General features: G+C 47.3%; 1 pseudogene; it reads right to left on the reverse strand.

Annotated features, from left to right (window-relative positions):
• LOC142313124 (uncharacterized) overlaps positions 1 to 22,989 on the reverse strand; it is a 157,239-nt pseudogene that overhangs the window by 32,170 nt on the left and 102,080 nt on the right.

Consider the following 22,989-nt stretch of genomic DNA (forward strand, 5'->3'; position numbering starts at 1 on the left):
TGGTGTTTAGCTGCATTGGAAGAGTTTGAAGTCTTTTTCCTTTTTGTGTCTATTTTCCCTCTGTCTTATTTACCTATGTGTTGTAGTATTGCAATGGTGAGACTACTGCTCTCGCCGACCTTCTCACTAGCCAGGCTTAGCAAAGGCCTAGGCACATGATGATAACGGGGGGAAGCACCCGTATAGAGACGTTAGGGAGCATAGGGTATAGACTCAGGTGAGTTGCAGGAGGTGTCCCCTCTCACCATCATCAGGGCCTTCTTTTTTTACCATTCCCGTTGTTACCCTCGTGTTAGTGTCTGTACGCTCTGGTGTGACATAGTGTTTTGGTTTTGACACCCACAGTCTTATCGGTTGAGCAGATTGAAGTCCTGGACAGGGGCTTAAATTTTGTCAGTGGCATTTTTTTTTTGCTGAGGATAGAAATCTTTCAGGTCAGAATTACTCTAGTAATAAATTTACAACCTTTAATGTATTTGAAGGATTCTCCTTCTCTGAACAGAAGGCCATTGTAATGCTAAACTACATGGAGGAGGATCGTAATTAGGAAGAATTGTTGGGGGATCATGATGTAAAACCAAAGGCCTCAAACCCTCATTATTATCCAGTAACATCTCGCGTACCATCATTACACATGTTCTAGAATATGATAGAAAAGGATCAGTTGGTTCTGCACCGTTATGTCTCCTCCAATAAAAATAAAGTATATAATTTAACAAAAAATCAATTTAATGCTGAAAATGAACAAGAAAATAACAACTATTTGGTTATACGTAAGTCAGAGAAGGCGGGATGTATAGGGCTATTGGAGGCCTCTTTACATAAAAAATGAGAATATGACATTTTGGAAAATAATATTACTTACTGTAGATTGCAATCCATCCAGCTGATGTCTGCTCTAAATCGTTATACAATATGTTGGATGATGGTTGCTTCTCTTTAAGGGCTACTTTGCATGCTGCGACATTGCAAGCCGATGCTTGCGATGCCGAGCGCGATAGTCCCCGCCCCCGTCGCAGCGGCGATCTCTTGTGATTGCTGGCGTAGCGAATGTTATCGCTATGCCAGCTTCACATGCACTCACCTGCCGTGCGACGTCGCTCTGGCCGGCTACCCGCCTCCTTACTAAGGGGGCGGGTCGTACGGCGTCATAGCGACATCACACGGCAGGCGGCCAATAGCAGCGGAGGGGCGGAGATGAGCAGGATGTAAACATCCCACCCACCTCCTTCCTCTCATTGCAGCCGGGACGCAGGTAGGAGATGTTCCTCGCTCCTGTGGCTTCGCACACAGCGATGTGTGCTGCCGCAGGAACGAGGAACAACATCGTACCGTCGCTGCACCGGCATTTATGGAAATGTCGGACCATACACCGATGATATGATAACGACGCTTTTGCGCTCGTTAATCAAATCAAAAAGGTTTTACACACTACGACATCGCCAGTGACGCCGGATGTGCGTCACTTTTGATTTGACCCCACCGACATCGCACCTGCGATGTCGTAGTGTGCAAAGTACCCCTAAGATTCCTTTCTCAAAAGCTTTTATTATGAGGAGAGCATATTTTGTTTTAAATGTAGAAAAAGGATCTATAACACAGGTCTGCAAAAAATGTTTTTTCAAGAGATGTTTTGTTTTTTCCACGTAATCCTTATGTTTTTGGGTGCACTGAATCCGAAAATAACTTTCGGTTTGACATCACTTTTTATGACCATTTAGGTAACTATGTTAAATAAGGCAATACCTCAAAATAAATGAAAATAAGACTTACAAAATCAATTTCTTATTGCAAATTTTTAATGTAAATATTTATTTTTGTTTCAACAGATTTTTATTGAGTCATTCAAATCACTGACAAATAAATCAAAGCATTATATGGTTACATTTCTTGATGCAATGACATTATGCTATTTTCAAAATATCTTCCCCAAATGGGATCAGAAAATCAGGTATCAACTATTTCTTGTAAAAAAAAATGTATGCTACTATAGTTTTCAAGTTATTGAGTCACCCATCGCTATTGCAAACAGGGCCGGTGATAATGGACACCCCTGTCTGGTACCCCGTCCAATGCGTATTGGTTGTGGGCTAGTGGTGGGACGTTTTAGGTACGCCGCGGGGTTGTTATAGAGAAAATGTATAGTTCGGATGAAGTTCTCAGTGAACTCTAATCTAGCCAACACCCTATATAGGTAAGGCCACATTACCGAGGTAAAGGTTTTTTCTATATCTACGGCGAGAAGGAGTATTGACGATTTGGACTTACTGGCATGTTGAATTATATTGAGATTCTTACGGATGTTGTCTGGTGCCTGGCAAAACGGGATGAGTCCGACTTGGTCTGGAGGTATAAGTGCTTGTAGTCCTCGATTAATTCTACTAGCCAAAAGAGAGGTAAAGAGCTTCAGGTCAACATTCAAAAGTGATATAAGCCTGTAGTTTTTCACTTGCAGGGGGTCTTTTTTTTGGGATTTGGTAAAACAGTTATATGTGCTAAGAGAAATTCCAGGGGCATCGCTTTACCTTCAAGCATGTAATTACATATGTTTATAATATGGGGTTTCAAAATGTGAATGAATTTCTTATAATAAACTGCTGAGAGTCCATCCGGGCCGGGGGCTTTGTGAAGTTTTAACTTTTTAACCATTTCCTCGAACTCTTCATTAGTGACTCTAGCTTAAAGTGTTGCTGAGAAATTCGAGGTAAGGGTAGGAAAATTTATGGAGTTTAAAAAGCTATTGTGACGCCCTGGACTAGCCAGGTAGTCACAGACATAACACCACACACACCACCTTCCCTAGACAGTTACACCAGTCACCTTGTTGCCTCCCTCCAGGGGCTGATGTCCACACCAGGTGGGGTGGAGCCAGGCGGTTGGCCCCACCCACCAAGGAGTTCACAGGCCTGGAGGCGGGAAAAGGAGTCAAATTCGTTTTGGAGGTGAAAGTGAGAGGAGTAAAACGTCTGCGTGTGCCTGGGTAGCAGCCCAGGCACTGACAGCAAGGTCGGCAGATGGTGGTGGCCGTCTGCAGGAGTTGGCGGATCTCTGCGGAACCGTAGGACCGGGGTTGGGCGGTGGCCCACCGGTACCGAACCGGGGAGCGGAGTGAAGTTAAGCACACAGGCAGGGCCATCGGACCCCGACTAGGCTTGCAAAGTTTATCCGAAAGTGACCGGAACCCCAGGGGTTTCCTAACACCCAAGTCCCGCTAGAAGGCAATAGTCCACACCGTGAGGATATACAGCCACCGCCACAGGCTAGAGATCCAAGGGCCAGAGCCTGCGGGCAAAAGGGCTCTTACGGTACCAATACGCCGGGGAGAGGACTACCATTGGGAAACCATAAGAGTCAACACATTCTACACAGGTGCAGGGAAAGACAGCCACCATCACCTGTCCGGGGAGAGCAAAGACACTGCAGCCGGCTGCGGGACCCGTCCATCCGGCCGTTTGGTTTACCAGAGACTTTGTGACTTTCTGTCTGAGTGAGTACAACAGTGCCATCCGGCACCGCGCCGCGCTGCCTCTGCAACCCTGCATCCCAGCTATCCAGCCGTCCCGTATCATCACCCGGGCCCCGGGAACACCAACCCCTACCCACGGAGGGGACAACACCCTAGCTGCTCCCTACCATCGCTCCCGGGATCCCCGTCACCAGCAGCGGTGGAGCCATCATCACCACATCCCGTGGGTTGCGTCACGAACTATCTCCCCAAACAAACCATCCCTTTTCACTCACGGGTGAGGAGCGCTGCTCGAGTCCCCGGGTCCGGCCCACCGCTCGAGCTACCGAGCAGCAGCAGCAGAAGCCCCGGACCCGAGCGCGCCCCTCCGCCCGCGACACTATCTATCGCATTCGGGGTAGCAGGTGCTGGCTGGGTATATAAAGATTGATAAAAGTTATTAAATAACTGGTATACTCTATCAGGTTTGGAGGTTTGGCCTCCCTGATTGTTGTTTAATTTGTATACTGAGTTAATCCTTTCCTAATCACAAAGTTTTCTTGCTAATAGTTTATCTATTTTATTGGAAAGTTTGTAGTATGTCGCTTGCGTCCATCTTAGTGCTCTCTCCGTTTTTGTTGTCAACAAAGTTTGTAGTTGAAATGTAATATCTGTTATACGTTTGGTAAGATGGATAGTGGGATATGATTGCTTTGCTGCCTCTAACTCTAACAAGGTAATTTCCAGCTCTCTCTGAGCGGTAGTTCTGTGGTTTGTTTTTTTGAGGCATTCTTGATAAAGGATCCCATGATATATATTTTGTGATGATAAGCACTATTTAAAGGGAAAGTCATCAAACACATTGTGCTACAAACTATTGTGTAAAAGTCACTCATTTTGTGCAACACACACCTTAGTTGTTCAAACATTTTGTGACTTTTGACATTTTTTATTCTGAAATGTAAGAGAAGTTTAGTGAAAGACGGTGGTGCCGGAAGCGGTCAGACAGATTCACAATAATTGTTGCCCTTTTAGAATATGTGATTTTGCCTATTGTACTTTTTTTTACTTTTACTAATTGTTAACCAATTCCTGTAATTTTTGTACTTTAAGACACATCGCCCCTCCCCCCCAAAAAAATGTGTAGGAAGGGGGGTTGTCTCATAGTCCGAATGATCCTGGCTGTGGCTGGAGGAGTGGTAGTGCAGGAGTGAATCACAGGAGGCAGGAACCAGCGCTGGGGCTAACAGTGTGCCTGCTAATAACAAAAGTGAATATTCACTGCTCCTCACTCCCATAATCCCGTCTACCTCTAGACACTGAAGCGAAAATCGAGGGGTGTGTGGCATTATGGGCGTGGGGAGCAGTGACTATTAGGCTATGTGCGCACGTTGCGTACTAGCCCTGCAGATATTTCTGCAGCGATCTGAAGAGCACATGTGCGCTTTAGATCGCTGCAGAAATGTCCGTAGTGAGCGCCGATTCCATGCGCTCTGCCTGCAGCTCCTGCCATAGACAGAGCAGGAGCTGCCGGCAAAGCGCAGGAAAGAAGTGACATGTCACTTCTTTTTGCGCAGCGCTTCGGCAGTAGCCGAAGCGCTGCGCTCTTAGACGCCACGTGCGCACGGCCCCTGCACAATCTCCATAGACTGTGCAGGGGACGCAGGACGCATGCAGTTACGCTGCGCTACAAAGCGCAGCGTAACTGCATGTTTTTACGCAACGTGCGCACATAGCCTTACTTCTTTTTAATAATTCACTTGTCCCCAAGCCAATAATCCCAGGTGTGGGGAGCAGTGAATATTCCGGCAGCTGATATCTACGTGTAACTGCAGGTGCATGGCAGTGATGTCATGCGATGCGCCGCTTATACACTGAATTCACTTGCCAACATCAAAGACAACACCACACACTGGGGGAGCAGAGGGATGGTGAGTATAAGCATTTTTTTTTATTTCTGTAGTGTGATGAGGGATATTTATACCAGGATGACGCCAGGGGCAGGTGCAACCTGCAGCCCAAGAGGTAAGGGGGCCCATTTTCACTTGTAAATACTAAGATTGGGATCATATATACCAGGATAAGGGACATATATTCTGAAATGGGCTTAGGATGGGGATCATATATATTAGGATGATTGCAATATATACCAAGATGAGAGGTATACAAACCAGGATGAGGATCATGTATACCAGGGTGAGGGCCTTATATACCAGCATGGGGATCATATATACCATGATGAGCCCAGGATGAAGGCCATATATACCAGGATGGGAGAAAGATGAGGAACATATATACCAGGAAGAACGAAATATGCACCAAAATCAGAGACACATAACTGGAAGGGCCTCGGGATGGGGGATAATAGTACAGAATTGGGAGATATTACCCCCATAACAGTGTCAGCAGCAGATTCCCCACCCCCCATAACAGTGCATCATGACTACGTTTTTTGCTACAATTTTTTTCCTATTTTCCTCCTCTAAAACCTAAGTGCATCTTATAATCATAATAATACAGTAAGTTTGAAAAGAAAGAAAATGGTGCATTCCCTGACGAAGTCTTACTTGAGCAATTGAGTTTTCAATAAAACCCTTTTACTCACAGTACATCATGATGCCTTCTCCCATGTGACTCATCTGACAACAGGACCTGAGTAATGATAAAAACATTTGCCAAATTCCAAATGCAAGAATGGCTCCTCTACTGTGTGGGTTTTCTCATGGTCGACAAGAATTGATTTACCAATTAAACATTTCAAATATTCACAACATGAAAAAGGTTCCTTCTCTGTGTTGCCTCTTCAGATGTTTAACGAGATCTGATTTCTGAGAATAACATTTTCCACATTCAGAACATAAAAATGGTTTATCCCGTGTGAAGTTTTCCATGGTCAATAAGAGTTGATTTCCTAGTAAAACATTTACCACATTCCAGGCATGAAAATGGCTTCTCCCCTGTATGAGATCTTTGATGTACAACAAGTTCTGATTTCCAGTTAAAACATTTCCCACACTTTGAACATGAAAATGGCTTCACCCCTGTGTGATTGTTCTGATGTCTAACAAGATCTGATTTCTGAATAAAACATTTCCCACATTCTGAACATGAAAACGGCTTAATCTCTGTGTGATTTTTCTGATGTCTAACAAGGTATGATTTCTGAATAAAACATTTCCCACATTCTGAACATGAAAATGGCTTCTCCCCTGTGTGACATCTTTGATGTACAACAAGTTCTGATTTCCAGTTAAAACATTTCCCACACTTTGAACATGAAAATGGCTTCACCCCTGTGTGATTGTTCTGATGTCTAACAAGGTCTGATTTCTGAATAAAACATTTCCCACATTCTGAACATGAAAACGGCTTAATCTCTGTGTGATTTTTCTGATGTCTAACAAGGTATGATTTCTGAATAAAACATTTCCCACACTCTGAACATGAAAATGACTTCTCCCCTGTGTGAGATCTTTGATGGGCAACAAGTTCTGAATTCCAAATAAAACATTTCCCACACTCTGAACATGAAAATGGCTTATCCCCTGTGTGACATCTTTGATGTCTAACCAGAGCTGATTTCCGAATAAAACATTTCCCACATTCTGAACATGAAAATGGCTTCTCCCCTGTGTGAGATCTTTGATGCTGAAAAAGTTGTGCTTTCTGACTAAACCATTTCCCACATTCTGAACATGAAAATGGCTTCTTCCCTGTGTGAGATCTTTGATGCTGAAAACGGTGTGATTTCTGACTAAAACATTTCCCACACTCTGAACATGAAAATGGCTTCTCCCCTGTGTGATATCTTTGATGGTCAACAAGTTCTGAATTCCAAATAAAACATTTCCCACACTCTGAACATGAAAATGGCTTCTCCCCTGTGTGAGATCTTTGATGTCTAACCAGAGCTGATTTCCGAATAAAACTTTTCCCACATTCTGAACATGAAAATGGCTTCTCCCCTGTGTGAGATCTTTGGTGCTGAACAAGTTGTGATTTCTGAATAAAACATTTCCCACACTCTGGACATGAAAATGGTTTCTCCCTTGTAGGAGCAGTTTCATATTCCACATCCCTACTGTAACTTTTATTTTGCTGACAATTCTGTAATGAATCAGAATTTTGGACTTGTTTGAAAAGATTAGATGATAGAGCTTTCCGAGGAAGGACTGGAGGTATATCTGGGACAACAGCATGCTCTTCATATGTATCATGTGTGACACTTTGATTGTCTGTTTCAAATTCTGAAGATAATAGATTTCCATACGAACTCAAAATACAGTAATCTCCTAAAAATAAATACAATGTTATTAGTTTTTAATATCTTGAAAGCAAATTTATTTTTTTAAACCATAACATCAGAAATTAAATGAGGAAAAAATGTATTCTGAATCTGTTGTCCAATTTTGACATCTTCAGGTCCCGTTACGCGCTACGATTTATCTGACGATATGTCGTCAGGGTCACGGTTTTCGTGACGTACTTCCGTCGTCGTTAGCGATGTCGTTGGTGTGTGACACCTATGAGCGACTCCGAACGATCTTAAAAATAGCAAAAATAGTTGATCGTTGACGCGTCGTTCAGTTTTAAACTATTGTTCGTCATTTCAAACAACATCGTTAGTGTGTCCGTCATCAGCGACGCGGGCGTGTCGTTACGAGCAATGCTCCATGCCTCCTCCGCTCTGATTGGTGGTACCAACTGCGTTCTGATTTGGCAGGCATGGTTGATAAGGCGGACACAATTAAACGCCTCTGTCATTGCCGAAATTGTTGGGAGGATTGCTGTGTGACGGTGTCCACACGACCGCAATAGTCAAACAATATATCGCTGAACGATGTAGCGTCGTTTGTGAGATGGGTACGTGTGACTGCTAAAAATCGACCTATGAGCGATATCGGCAAATCGTAGCAATGATCTGGGCGTGTCACATCGCTAACGAGATCGCTAGCGATATCGTTGTGTGTAAAGCGGCCTTAAGAGTTACATCTTCGTTAATGCGGATCTTCCATTTCTAGCACCAGTTCTCTGGAATGTGCTATAGTAAATAATCTGATTGATTGTCACAATGTGACTGCAGGATAATGAGGGAAAGGGGGCTCCTATACTGTCCCTCATGCTAGGGGACACTAACCTATTCCTAACCACTGAATTACCCCTGAAGATGGAGATGCCAGAGTCCCGTGCCTTACTAGTCTCCTGAAGAGATCTAATCTGTTATCCCCCCGGGAAAGGAATGGGCAGGAGTATGATGGAAACACAGATTAAGAAAGACGGGAAACACAGATTAAGACAGACAGGACACATTGCAAAGTCACAGAAATAAACAGTGAGAGACTAAGGAGAAAAGCAAGAGCTGGAAGGCAGCAACAAAAAGACAACAAGGCTTAACACCACAACAGCTTACAGCAATAGTACACAACAATAACCCGTACATCTCGATCACAACACCTCACCAGACAAGTATAGGTAACCTATAGTTGGCATTAATGAGATAGTCCAGCCAGCATATACAGAAGGGAAGCGAATGATACTTTCCCCTTTACAGCATGTGATCAAAGACATTAACAAGCAGCTCAGCAGAGAATAACTCTTACTAGCCTGCCCAAGCCTGTGGTTTGACACCTGCATCTCCCTGCACTGCTCACAGACATCAGAGAAGTTAGCAGGCAGAGTGTAGTTTCCACAGATCCTGATGCCGCCATGACAGTTGTCATACCCTGCAAACATCTCCTTGTTACATTGATCCACAACATAGACAATTTCAAAGAGGGTTTTTTCGAAGACGAAAATAAAATAGTTACAGATGCCAGATATACAGTGTGTCCACCCATATCCTGCTCACCGCAATTAACTTGAGAACGGCGGCAGCTATAGGCATAGAAGTGGTGTCTAGGTATGCCCTACAACTTTGTAATTCACGTTTTTTCTCTATCTCGTTCCAATTTCATAATAAAAATGCTAACTCCGTTGTTTTCAACCAGGTGGCGCTATAGGTGGTTTCATTGCGTAGTGCATGGCTAGTTTACTATACCCAGAAAACACTTTTATGCCTAAAGCTGCCGCCGTTCTCAAGTTAATGGCGGTGGACAGGATATGGGTGGACACACTGTATAATGGGGTTTTCCGGGACTGTAACGTTGATGGCCCATCCTTAGGCTTTGTAACCAATCCGGTAGCAGGTTCTTGCGGTCTATGCAGATAAACATTAGAGCTCCAACTCATCAAGACTGGCAATGGACACTGAAAAATTACATCATGGATTGGAGTGAGATTTCTGGCATAGGGAACACTGCATTTTGTTATGAATTAGAGAAGCGGTGGCATCACACCCTTCTTCTGGCCAAGCTCTGCCCATTTTGACAAAGCTGGTTAAAATTGGCGTGAAACCTCCAAAAGTTGCACAATTTTTTTTAAAACTCTGTGCTGCACACATTTTTTTGAGAAATTTCAAAGTGGTTTATGCCATAATTGCTTTGATGAATCAGGGTGTAAAATCTCCTTCTGTAGGTGTCTCCATTCCTTCCAGGGTAGTTTGCCAGTAATTCACACTCTCTAAAGCAATAATTTAATTACATCTTTTTTGGTAGTTGTAAACCTTTGCATTTCAGTGTGCGGCTGTAACTCTGCCTATTTTGGCAAAGCTAGTTAAAATTTGCATGAACACACACACACACACACACACACACACACACACACACACACACCAGCCTATCGCCTCTTTATTTTTAGACTTCTGTAATTAAGAGACCTTATATCACATGATGTGATGTTAAAAAGGTCCTTAAGCAGTCCTATAATCGGTATATAAACACTGGGGGACCTAGTAGAATGGGGGTTCTGTGAAATTGATGTAATGTGACGTCATCAGAATCTCTCACCTCTCCAGTAAGCCGGAAGAGGATCTCTAGGGTGAGGTGTAATATCCTCTCCGCCATCTTGTCCCTGTCCATATCCATCCTTCACGGGGCAATCAGGAGAATTCTGTTATATAGAAGATCTCCACTGAGAGGATTTGATATTATAAGGACCTGAATGGGAAGGAGATGAGCAGATGATATGGAAAATTAATTCAGATACGGGAGGTGAGATATCATTTTATAGCCATATAAATACAATGAAAAGTGATCAATTATTCATATTGTACCTAGAATGGGATCAATGAAAATGTTGGCTCATCAAGAAAAAAACAATTCCTCACTCAACTCCATTGATGCAAAAATACCACTAGAGATGAGTGAAACTGAATTTTGGCTATCAGTACAAACTCCGACTTTTCCAAGAACACTAAGTTCGAGTTCAGAGTTCGGGGGCTTTATGAATGTAAACCACTCTCGGAGTATCGCGGTACTCGGGTACGCTCGGTGCTCAACCCAGTGTGAGTCACCTGCAGGGTTTGATCGGCTTGCACTGGGGGTAACAACAGAATGATCGGATGTAGTGTGCACAAGCAAAAAAAAAAATGGAAAAAACCCACCCTCCCCCAGAAGTGATCTGTTTATGGCTGCATGTGGGTGGAGACGTGAACTGCCCAATTAACCCTAAAAAGCATATGTGAGGCTCTGATCTATCAGGTCGTCACAGGGTGTTGTGCAATCTGCCCCTCTCTACAGTATCCACACCTCCTTCGTTATGGATCCTGGTCCTTTGGAGTTGCTAACAGCTTAGCCAATCAAAATCCTAGAAACACTTTATACCGTACCCACCAGACACACCATTGGGGGGCCTGAAGGGAATAGGGCTGCCCAGATAGGGTGTTGGTGAGGAGAAAGTGAGAAAGTGACACTTAGAAGAAAGTGTCAAACGGAAGTGGAAGGAGAAGGAGGTGGAGGTGACTCTCTGAGAGGGAGAGGTCACCGGCCTGGAGCAGGGCTCCTGAAGTTACTAGGTGGCAGACGTTGGTCTGGGCCTGGTAGGAGCTGGAACCCAGGTCGCAGGGGAACATGTCAAGGGGCACGGACTGCCGAGGAGGGCAGCCGGCAGCCTTGAGCCATCACTGGGCAGGGGCCAGGGCATGACGAGGTATGTGGACCCTAGGCCGGGAAGTAGCTTCACGCGTTCAGGTAATTTGCCAGACAGTGGTGAAGACTTCAAGATTCATCCCCAACCCACTCCAAAACCGGGGTACTAGCACATCGATGGGATAGGACTTTCCCAATACAGTCCAAAGAAATCCTACGCGTGAACCCTGAGAGCAAGCTCACTCCGTTAGCCATACGGGTGAGCGGGATCCGAAAAGTTTTATGCTTTAAGCCCGCTTTACACGCTACAATATATCTTATGATGTGTCGGCGGGGTCACGTCGTAAGTGACGCACATCCGGCATCGTAAGGTACATTGTAGTGTGTGACAGGTACGTGCGATTGCGATTGAACCTTAAAACGTTCATCACATGCATGTCGTTCAATTCCTAAAAATTGAACGTCAGATTGTTCATCGTACCCGGGGTAGCACACGATGAATGATGAACAGATCTTACCTGCGTCCAGCTGCTCCCGGCCAGCAATGCGGAAGGAAGGAGGTGGGCGGGATATTTACGTACCATTCATCTCAGCCCCTCCGCTTCTATTGGCCGGATGCCACGTGACGTCGATGTGACGCCGAACGTCCCTCCCACTCCAGGAAGTGGACGTTCGAAGTGTGATGGGGGTTAATCGTTTGTGCGGCACATTCAACAAATTGAATGTACCGCACATACGATGGGGGCGGTTAAGATCGCATACGATATCGTATGCGAAATCGTAACATGTAAAGCAGGCTTAACTGTCCAACTAGAGGAAATCAAGTGCCAAGGAAAGGCCACAGGATTACAGCAACACCAAGGGCACGGACCCAAGCGTGCTCCCTCCAAGCTGCAGTGGTGCTCAGAATTCTGGTTTACAAGCTGTCTGTGTTATTATTCCTGGACTGAGTGAGTACACTGAAAGCCCCCTTTTCCTCTACTCAATGGCACCCCAATCACCAACAATCCAACGGGCCCCGGGGCACAAACCCCCTACCCACGGAGGGGTTAAACATCCTGCTGCTCCACCATCGCCACCGGGCTCCCCAACAGTAGCAGTGGTCTCCCCCATTACCACGCACCGTGGGTGGCATCACGAGCTTACACATCTCCCCTGTACATATCTCCCCCTCTCTTCTTTAATTCAAGTGTCCGCGCGAACCCCTGGGTCCGGAGACCCCTTGAGCCACCGCGGCTCTGGATCCGAGCGGCTCGGCCGCTGGAATGGGGGCGGTACACTTTCGAAAAACCTGGCGTCACGAACAGGATACGAGCAGGACCCACTTACCTGGGTGACGTGCGCCTTAAAAGCCGAAAACTGCGAGTCAAGATTCTGTTTCCCGCCAATTCTGCCATTTTCTGGCATTTTTTCGCGCCAAAACGCCATCTTCCCCAAGAAAGCATGCAAAGCCTAAGCCCCGCCCTTCGTCTTCCCAGTGAGGCCGTAACCGGAAGTTCCCAGAGGGCCACGGTCAGCAAGGGAGTGCTGCGAAAAGACCAAGGTGGCGCGCGGAGATGTCGGTTCCAGACGATTGGAGTGTGGCGGTGCTGCCTCCGCCCGACCAGGGTAATGATGGCGCATCGTACGCCGCTCCAGTCGCAAGAGGCAGCGGCACCGGGACCTGAAGCAGTTGTCCCCATAATGCCGATAACATTGCCGTATGTATGCCTGGCTCCCACAGTATGACGGCCGATCAGATGCGCTGCAAGGATTTAAGAGGAAAATCTGTAACGTTCTGGATATGTATGCCTTAAACGGGCGGCAGCGGGCCTCGGTGGTACTGGGACAGCTGACCGATGCTGCCGAGCTAGAAGTGGAGATGTGGACTGAAGCAGACCGGACATCAGTGACCACCATTTTCAGGAGACTGGGAGCTGCATTTGAAACCCGCACAGAAGCGGAGCTGAGAATGAGGTTCTACAGCTGCAAGCAACGGCCCCAGGATAGTGTGACGCCCTGGACTAGCCAGGTAGTCACAGGTAGGCCCTTGCACAAACACCCGTGCCCTAAAAAGGTGTCATCAGCCACCCTTAAAACCCTAGTCACCTCCCTCAGGATTTGATGTTCACACCAGGGGGGCAGAGCCAGGTGGTTGGCCATGAACACTGAGGAGTTCACAGCTCCTGAGGCAGGAAAAACAGATTAGTTTGAGGAGTGGAGGAGTGAAGTACAAGTGCAGAGGCAGACTGTGCCCAAGTCTGCCCCAGTCTAACTCCGGGTGTCTGGCTCGGAGCCCAGTCACCTCTGGCTAGGAGGAGATAAGGTATGCACACCAGTGACTATGGAAGGGGAATACATGGAATAGCAGAAACTGCTGTGTGAATACTGACATGAAAAATTCAATAGCTATTTGTAAGAATGAAATGTGAAAAATGGAACCTGCATTACTGCCATGAATATATGAATAAAGAGAAATTTAGCTACTGAATTGATCAATGCAGAAGAGCCCCAACACTACGCCAAAGTATTTCTCTACGTTGGGGTCCCTAGCTTGTGTGTGTCCTCTCATGCAGTTAAAAAACTTACCGTGTATGGGACGCTGAGACCCAGGCTATATATGCGTATAATGTGGATTGGCAATAGGTGTGTATGGGGAGGGTTCACAAACGAAAAAACTACTAACATTAAGGAATAACGTTTGGAACTCCATTCTATGTCTGAACTGGGTGCAAAAAACCTAAAAAACATCACTATGGGGAGATAAGGTATGCACACCAGTGACTATGGAAGGGGAATACATGGAATAGCAGAAACTGCTGTGTGAATACTGACATGAAAAATTCAATAGCTATTTGTAAGAATGAAATGTGAAAAATGGAACCTGCATTACTGCCATGAATATATGAATAAAGAGAAATTTAGCTACTGAATTGATCAATGCAGAAGAGCCCCAACACTACGCCAAAGTATTTCTCTACGTTGGGGTCCCTAGCTTGTGTGTGTCCTCTCATGCAGTTAAAAAACTTACCGTGTATGGGACGCTGAGACCCAGGCTATATATGCGTATAATGTGGATTGGCAATAGGTGTGTATGGGGAGGGTTCACAAACGAAAAAACTACTAACATTAAGGAATAACGTTTGGAACTCCATTCTATGTCTGAACTGGGTGCAAAAAACCTAAAAAACATCACTATGGGGAGATAAGGTATGCACACCAGTGACTATGGAAGGGGAATACATGGAATAGCAGAAACTGCTGTGTGAATACTGACATGAAAAATTCAATAGCTATTTGTAAGAATGAAATGTGAAAAATGGAACCTGCATTACTGCCATGAATATATGAATAAAGAGAAATTTAGCTACTGAATTGATCAATGCAGAAGAGCCCCAACACTACGCCAAAGTATTTCTCTACGTTGGGGTCCCTAGCTTGTGTGTGTCCTCTCATGCAGTTAAAAAACTTACCGTGTATGGGACGCTGAGACCCAGGCTATATATGCGTATAATGTGGATTGGCAATAGGTGTGTATGGGGAGGGTTCACAAACGAAAAAACTACTAACATTAAGGAATAACGTTTGGAACTCCATTCTATGTCTGAACTGGGTGCAAAAAACCTAAAAAACATCACTATGGGGAGATAAGGTATGCACACCAGTGACTATGGAAGGGGAATACATGGAATAGCAGAAACTGCTGTGTGAATACTGACATGAAAAATTCAATAGCTATTTGTAAGAATGAAATGTGAAAAATGGAACCTGCATTACTGCCATGAATATATGAATAAAGAGTATATATGAGAATAAAGAGAATATATGAATAAGTTTTTTAACTGCATGAGAGGACACACACAAGCTAGGGACCCCAACGTAGAGAAATACTTTGGCGTAGTGTTGGGGCTCTTCTGCATTGATCAATTCAGTAGCTAAATTTCTCTTTATTCATATATTCATGGCAGTAATGCAGGTTCCATTTTTCACATTTCATTCTTACAAATAGCTATTGAATTTTTCATGTCAGTATTCACACAGCAGTTTCTGCTATTCCATGTATTCCCCTTCCATAGTCACTGGTGTGCATACCTTATCTCCCCATAGTGATGTTTTTTAGGTTTTTTGCACCCAGTTCAGACATAGAATGGAGTTCCAAACGTTATTCCTTAATGTTAGTAGTTTTTTCGTTTGTGAACCCTCCCCATACACACCTATTGCCAATCCACATTATACGCATATATAGCCTGGGTCTCAGCGTCCCATACACGGTAAGTTTTTTAACTGCATGAGAGGACACACACAAGCTAGGGACCCCAACGTAGAGAAATACTTTGGCGTAGTGTTGGGGCTCTTCTGCATTGATCAATTCAGTAGCTAAATTTCTCTTTATTCATATATTCATGGCAGTAATGCAGGTTCCATTTTTCACATTTCATTCTTACAAATAGCTATTGAATTTTTCATGTCAGTATTCACACAGCAGTTTCTGCTATTCCATGTATTCCCCTTCCATAGTCACTGGTGTGCATACCTTATCTCCCCATAGTGATGTTTTTTAGGTTTTTTGCACCCAGTTCAGACATAGAATGGAGTTCCAAACGTTATTCCTTAATGTTAGTAGTTTTTTCGTTTGTGAACCCTCCCCATACACACCTATTGCCAATCCACATTATACGCATATATAGCCTGGGTCTCAGCGTCCCATACACGGTAAGTTTTTTAACTGCATGAGAGGACACACACAAGCTAGGGACCCCAACGTAGAGAAATACTTTGGCGTAGTGTTGGGGCTCTTCTGCATTGATCAATTCAGTAGCTAAATTTCTCTTTATTCATATATTCATGGCAGTAATGCAGGTTCCATTTTTCACATTTCATTCTTACAAATAGCTATTGAATTTTTCATGTCAGTATTCACACAGCAGTTTCTGCTATTCCATGTATTCCCCTTCCATAGTCACTGGTGTGCATACCTTATCTCCCCATAGTGATGTTTTTTAGGTTTTTTGCACCCAGTTCAGACATAGAATGGAGTTCCAAACGTTATTCCTTAACCTCTGGCTAGGAGGCAGACGGTGGCCTCAGCCTGCAGGAGCCGGGAAGACAGCTCGGTGGAACCGTAAGGGACCGGGGACAGGATAGTGGCTCGCCGGTACCGAACCGGGGAACCGTCTGGAAACTGGAGCACAAAGGGGGTACTCAGACCCTGAAACGCGGTCCCGTTTTAAACATAGACAAGGCCGAGAACTTGCAGACCACCCAATAACTTTTGGGCTTTGTAAAAAGCCCCTGGAACACCTTTCATGTCTACGGTTTCCGGAGAGGCTGGTTGGACGAAGGGCCTGCTGTAGAGTCGGCCGAGGTCCCGTCACCATGGCAACCGGTGACAACCCTCCGGGTCCAGGGGTCCCCTGGACGTGGGACCTCTGAGAGACTGCCGGGTATGGAACTTTGTACCCGGCCCGTTGTGGGCAATACCCGGACCCGATTCCTGGACTGGGGAAGAGGGGTGCTGACCTGTTCTTAGAGGCAGCATCAAGGGGTAGGTTTGCTTGGGTGGGCAAATGAAAGGACCCGTTCCCATTTAATAAAAATGTTTTATGTTTGCAACGTTAAAGTAACATGCCCCCCGTAAGGGATGATTTCCACACTTGCTTATAATGTAAATAATGTTATTATACTTGTATCTGTTTTTCCCGTTTATCTTTTGCAGTTACAACAAAAATAAACCGGTGGTGGTCGGACAGCCCGCGGACGGTCTGTATTAAACCAAGGGGGAATGTGACGCCCTGGACTAGCCAGATAGTCACAGGTAAGCCCTTGCACAAACACCCGTGCCCTAAAAAGGTGTCATCAGCCACTCTTAAAACCCTAATCACCTCCCTCAGGATTTGATGTTCACACCAGGGGGGTGGAGCCAGGCGGTTGGCCACACCCACCGAGGAGTTCACAGCTCCTGAGGCAGGAAAAACAGTTAGATTAGTTTGAGGAGTGGAGGAGTGAAGTACAAGTGCAGAGGCAGACCTGTGCCCAAGTTTGCCCCAGTCTAAGGGCGGCTTTGCACGTTGCAACATCGCGCGTGCGATGTCGGTGGGGTCAAATTGAAAGTGACGCACATCCGGCGTCACTTTCGACATCGTTGTGTGTAAATTCTAGATGATACGATTAACGAGCTCAAAGGTGTCGTTATCGTATCATCGGTGCAGGCTCCGACTTTTCTATAATTACGCTGCCGCGACAGGTACGATGTTGTTCGTCGTTCCTGCGGCAGCACACATCGCTGTGTGTTACGCCGCAGGAGCGAAGAACATCACCTTACCTGCCGCCGCCGGCTATGCGGAAGGAAGGAGGTGGGCGGGATGTTTAAATCCTGCTCATCTCCGTCCCTCCGCCGCTATTGGCCGCCTGCCGTGTGACGTCGCTATGACGCCGCACGACCCGCCCCCTTGGGAAGGAGGTGGGTCGCCGGCCAGAGCGACGGTTGCAGGGCAGGTGAGTGCATGTGAAGCTGGCATAGCGATAATTTTCGCTACGCCAGCTATCACAAGATATCGTACCTGCGACGGGGGCGGGGACTATCGCGTGCGACATCGCAGCATCGGCTTGCGATGTCGCAACGTGCAAAGCCCGCCTAACTCCGGGTCTCTGGGTCGGAGCCCAGTCACCTCTGGCTAGGAGGCAGATGGTGGCCTCAGCCTGCAGGAGTCGGGAAGATGGCTCGGTGGAACTATAAGGGACCGGGACAGGGTAGTGGCCTGCCGGTACCGAACCGGGAAACCGACTGGAAACTGGAGCACAAAGCGGGGTACTCAGACCCTGAAACGCGGTCCCGAAACTACCGGATCCCGTTAATTAACTGATTGAGGTCTGGACTTTAGGTCCTTTCCCACCCAAGTCCCCACTGAAGACAACAGCCCACCGAAAAGGGATAAAAAGCCACCGCTCAGGCTAAGAGATCCAAAGGGCCAGCGTCTGCGGGCAAACGGGCTCTCCCGACACATAATCCCGGGGAGCGGGCTCCCGTTGCTGAAGCACGGGTTGTCCATAGCTACACAGAAGGTGCAGGAGAAAGGCGGAGACCACCAACCCTCCTAGGGGACCAGACGCAGCCGGCTGCGGGCACCGACCACCATCTTTTTGGTTTACCAGAGACTCTTGTGCATCTGTAATAGTGAGTACAACTGTGCCCTCAGGCCACGCATCGCCCTGCACCGCCAAGCACCGATAACTCACACCAAACGGGTCCAGGGGCCATCTCCCCTGCCCACGGAGGGGTTAACACCAAAGCTGCACAACATCTCCCCCGGGGTCCTAGTGAACAGCAGCGGTGGTGTCCACATTCAGCACAACCCGTCGGTGGCGTCACGAACTCTAACAACAAACACCATGGCCCCAGCCTTAACCCTAAACCCCCTTCAAAGCGCCAGCCCCTTTCAGAGCGAAGTAACTCCCGGTCCGGAGGCGCTCGAGCCACCGACAAACGAGTCCGGATCCGAGCGGCTCGGCTGCAGCCGAGCGCGGGGCAGTACAATAACATCCGAGATTACGCCTTGAGATTGCAAGCAGCGCTGCGGACCCTGAGACTGACCAACGATATCGGAGAGCCGGAAGGGAACAAGATGCTAGTGGAGCAGTTCCTAAAAGGCCTCGGGTCGGTGGAGGACCGCAAGCAGCTCCAGCTATGGGCTTTGGAGCACCCTGCTTTGCACTTTGCTATCCTGAAAGAACGGGCAATCCAGGCCCTACAGCCCCCAGAGGCTCCTGACTCCCCACTCCTGGCTTGGCAGGCCGATGCCTCCCCAGCACAAGTAAAGCCCTCTGCCCTGGCCCTGCCTGCAACGACTCCCTTAACAGCAACTGGGAGAGTAGTACCCGATTTATCTACCCAAGTGCAACAACTAAGGACGTCGCCTGGATTCTGGAAGCCATGCAACTGAAGTCAAAGACCATCCCGTCGAGAGAGATCCAACTGGCGGATTGCCCAGAGGACGTCCCCTCGATGAGAAAGCGGACCTCAGCGTACAGAGAACGAGGCAGTGACCGGTATGATCCACCTGTTTGTTATAAATGTAACAAGACCGGCCACTACGCACGAAGCTGTCCTTTAAACGGGCAGCCCCTGGGGCCAAGGGCCAATCCCCAGGAATAAATTGCCAAGGCCCAGCAGACTGGAGAGAGCGGTATGTCAGGGGACGGCCCATCGTCTCTATTACATTGGATGGGATCCCTACCTCTGCACTTCTTGACACCGGCTCACAGGTAACAACTATCCCTTATGTACTCTATAAGAAGTTCTGACTTGATGATGACTTGATGCCCCCAGACGACGGTTTGACCATCTATGCTGTCAACGGGTTACCTGTGACTCAAATTGGGTTCAAGGAGGTGACTGTAAAAGTGGGCCGAGTAGAATTAGTCAGACAAGGCCTGATAGTATTACAAAATGACCCTAGTGATCAGAACCCGAAGATCATTTTAGGAACAAATGTCATTGAGAATTGCATGGGTGAAGTGTTGTTTTTGCTTCAACAGCTGTCTGAGACTGAAGGAGCAGGGCAACAGAGGGTCCTGCAACGTGAGATCCGAGCTCTCCTGCAGCGACAACAGGTAAATCTCTCTGGAGGTGAGATAGGTGGTGTACGGGTAATGGATGCAACCCCCCTAGTAGTGCCCCCACAAAGTGAAATGTTGATATGGTGCAGAGCAGCTATAGACTCCCGGGGACAGGGTTACCAAGCAGTGGTAGAACCCCTACACTCAGAACATTGGCCCACTGTGTTCACGGCCAGATGGGTAGTGGATGTCCAGAAGGGGAGGGTGCCCGTGAGCGTGCTAAACTATGGGGAAGAGGAGGCCACATTGCCCCTCTATGCCATCACAGCCAAGCTGTTTACAGTAAATGCAGATGACATTCCTGCAACAGGGTCTTCAGGCGAGCAAAGTCAACATCCTGGCGCTGATCCCCAGGGTCCAGTAGAGAAGGGGTGTCAGGAGCTACATGTGGGCACCGACTCTACACCCGCACATCACAAACAAGGGGTCTACAGGGTGGTCAAGGAATATGAGCAGGTCTTTAGCAAGCACCCATTGGATTTTGGGTGAATTAAGGGGGTACAACACCACATACCCACTGGCACGCACCCACCTATCAAAGAAAGGTACAGGCCTATACCACCTGCCCATTATCAATGTGCCAAGGACATGCTCAGAAGTATGAAAGAAGCAGGAGTGATCCGTGATAGCTTCAGTCCGTGGGCCGCCCCACTGGTGCTGGTAAAGAAGAAGGATGGGACCATGAGGATGTGCGTAGATTACCACCAGATTAACAAGATTACCCATAAAGATGCCTACCCTCTGCCCCGCATTGAGGAGTCATTAGCCGCTCTAAAGTCCCAACGTACTTTTCCACCCTTGACCTTACCAGCGGATACTGGCAGGTTGCAGTTGCTGAGGAAGACCGGGAGAAGATCGTCTTTGCTACCCCGATGGATCTATGTGAGTTTAATAGTATGCCATTCGAGCTGTGCAATACATCCGGGACATTCCAGAGGTTAATGGAGTGCTGTTTGGGCCATTGTAACTTTGAAACCGTCTTGCTGTATCTGGACGACGTTATTGTTTACTCCAAGACCTACGAAGCACACTTGGAGCATCTGGCCGAGGTGTTTGAGGCTCTGTTCCTTGTACGGAATGAAGCTCAAGCCGTCCAAGTGTCACTTGTTGAAACCGAAGGTGCAGTACTTGGGGCATGTGGTGAGTGCTGAAGGTGTGGCCCCGGACCCCGAAAAGATCACAGCCATCCAGAATTGGCCACGGCCCACTACAGTCAGAGAAGTGCAACAGTTACCTGCCTGATGGTGTACTACCGGAGGTTCGTGAAGGGGTATACCCAAATGGCGGCCCCCTTGCAGAATCTCCTGGTGGGCCAGGCTGCACACGGTAAATCCTTGGGGCCTCCGTTCAAATGGGCGCGGAACAAGAAGATTCTTTCAAGAGGATGAAGTCCGCCCTTACCGGGGAAGAAATCTTGGCTCATCCCGATTATGGCCTCCCCTTCGTGTTGTACACTGATGCCAGCAATGTAGGGCTGGGAGCCGTTTTGTCCCAAGTACAGAAGGGCAAAGAAAAGGTGATTGCTTATGCCAGCCGGAAGCTAAGACCTACGGAAAGAAATCCAAAGAATTATAGCTGCTTCTAATTGGAATTTCTGGCACTAGTCTTGGCGGTAACTGTACAGTCCAAACATTACCTTGCTGCTGCTAAGTTCACGTTGTACACTGATAATCCATTGACTCATTTGGATACAGCAAAGTTGGGGGCTTTGGAGCAACGATGGGTCGCACGACTGGCCAACTACGATTTCGTTATTAAGTACAGAACTAGCCATAAGAACACTAATGCAGACGCCCTATCCCGGATGCCTCACTTGTCCAATGATGGTGGAAATGAAGAGGACCTGGAAGAGGTCGAGCTACCTGCATTCCACCCGCCTCCATGGGAGGAACAATCCAGATCCAGTGCCCGACAACAAGAGATGACCTGTAATCCGTTGTCCCACAATGGCTGGCTGGAGGCTCAGGATCGAGACCCAGCGATTAAGTTAGTCAAAGTACTGCTGACCAGACCTGATGCCCGTCTTGGACCAGTCGCTCCAGAAGATGCCAAGAAGTTGTGGCAAGATCGGAGTCGGCTTTACCTGCATCAAGGTAAATTGTGCAGAAGTCGGACCAACCCCAAGACTCATGAGAGAATCTGCCAGATCATGGTCCCTAAAGGCTGCTTTACACGAGACGATCTATCGTGCGATAGATCGTCGGGGTCACAGTTTTGTGACGCACATCCGGTGTCGCTTGCGACGTCGGCCTGTGTGACACCTCCTAGCGACGCAGTATCGCTCAAAAATCGTGAGTCGTGTACTCGTCACTAGGTTTCATAAAATCGTTTATGAAACATGGCGCCGGTTGTTCATCGTTTCCGTGGTATCACACGTTGCTCCGTGCATCGCTTACCTGCTTCCCGCGGCTCCCGCCGGCTATGTGGAAGGAAGGAGGTGGGCGGGATGTTTACATCCCGCTCATCTCTGCCCCTCCGCTTCTATTGGCCGGTGGCTGTGTGACGTCGCTGTGACGCCGAATGTCCCTCCCCATTCAGGAAGTGGACGTTCGCCGCCCACAGTGAGGTCGCTCAGCAGGTAAGTACGTGTGACGCGGGTCTCACAACTTTGTGTGACACGGGCAGCGATTTGCCCGTGACACACAAATGACGGGGGCGGGTACGATCGATCGTGAAATTGCACGATCAGTTGTCCCATGTAAAGCAGGCTTAAGTCAAATGTCCCAGTGGTGCTGGAGGCATATCATGACGGAGCCGGGCACTTCGGGTGGAAGAAGCTGGAGATGTTGCTGAGAAGCCGTTTCTACTGGATAGGAATGAGAGACTCCATAGAAGCCTGGTGTAGAAATTGCAGTCCCTGCGCCTTGAGAAGACGAGATGACACTAGCTAGTGTGCACCCCTCCAACCGATTGACACTAAACAACCTCTAGAGATTGTGGCTCTGGACCATGTTAAATTGACCTCCAGCAGATGTGTGTACACGT

The sequence above is a fragment of the Anomaloglossus baeobatrachus genome, chromosome 5 (assembly GCF_048569485.1).
Source record: "Anomaloglossus baeobatrachus isolate aAnoBae1 chromosome 5, aAnoBae1.hap1, whole genome shotgun sequence".
NCBI classification, from domain to species: domain Eukaryota; kingdom Metazoa; phylum Chordata; class Amphibia; order Anura; family Aromobatidae; genus Anomaloglossus; species Anomaloglossus baeobatrachus.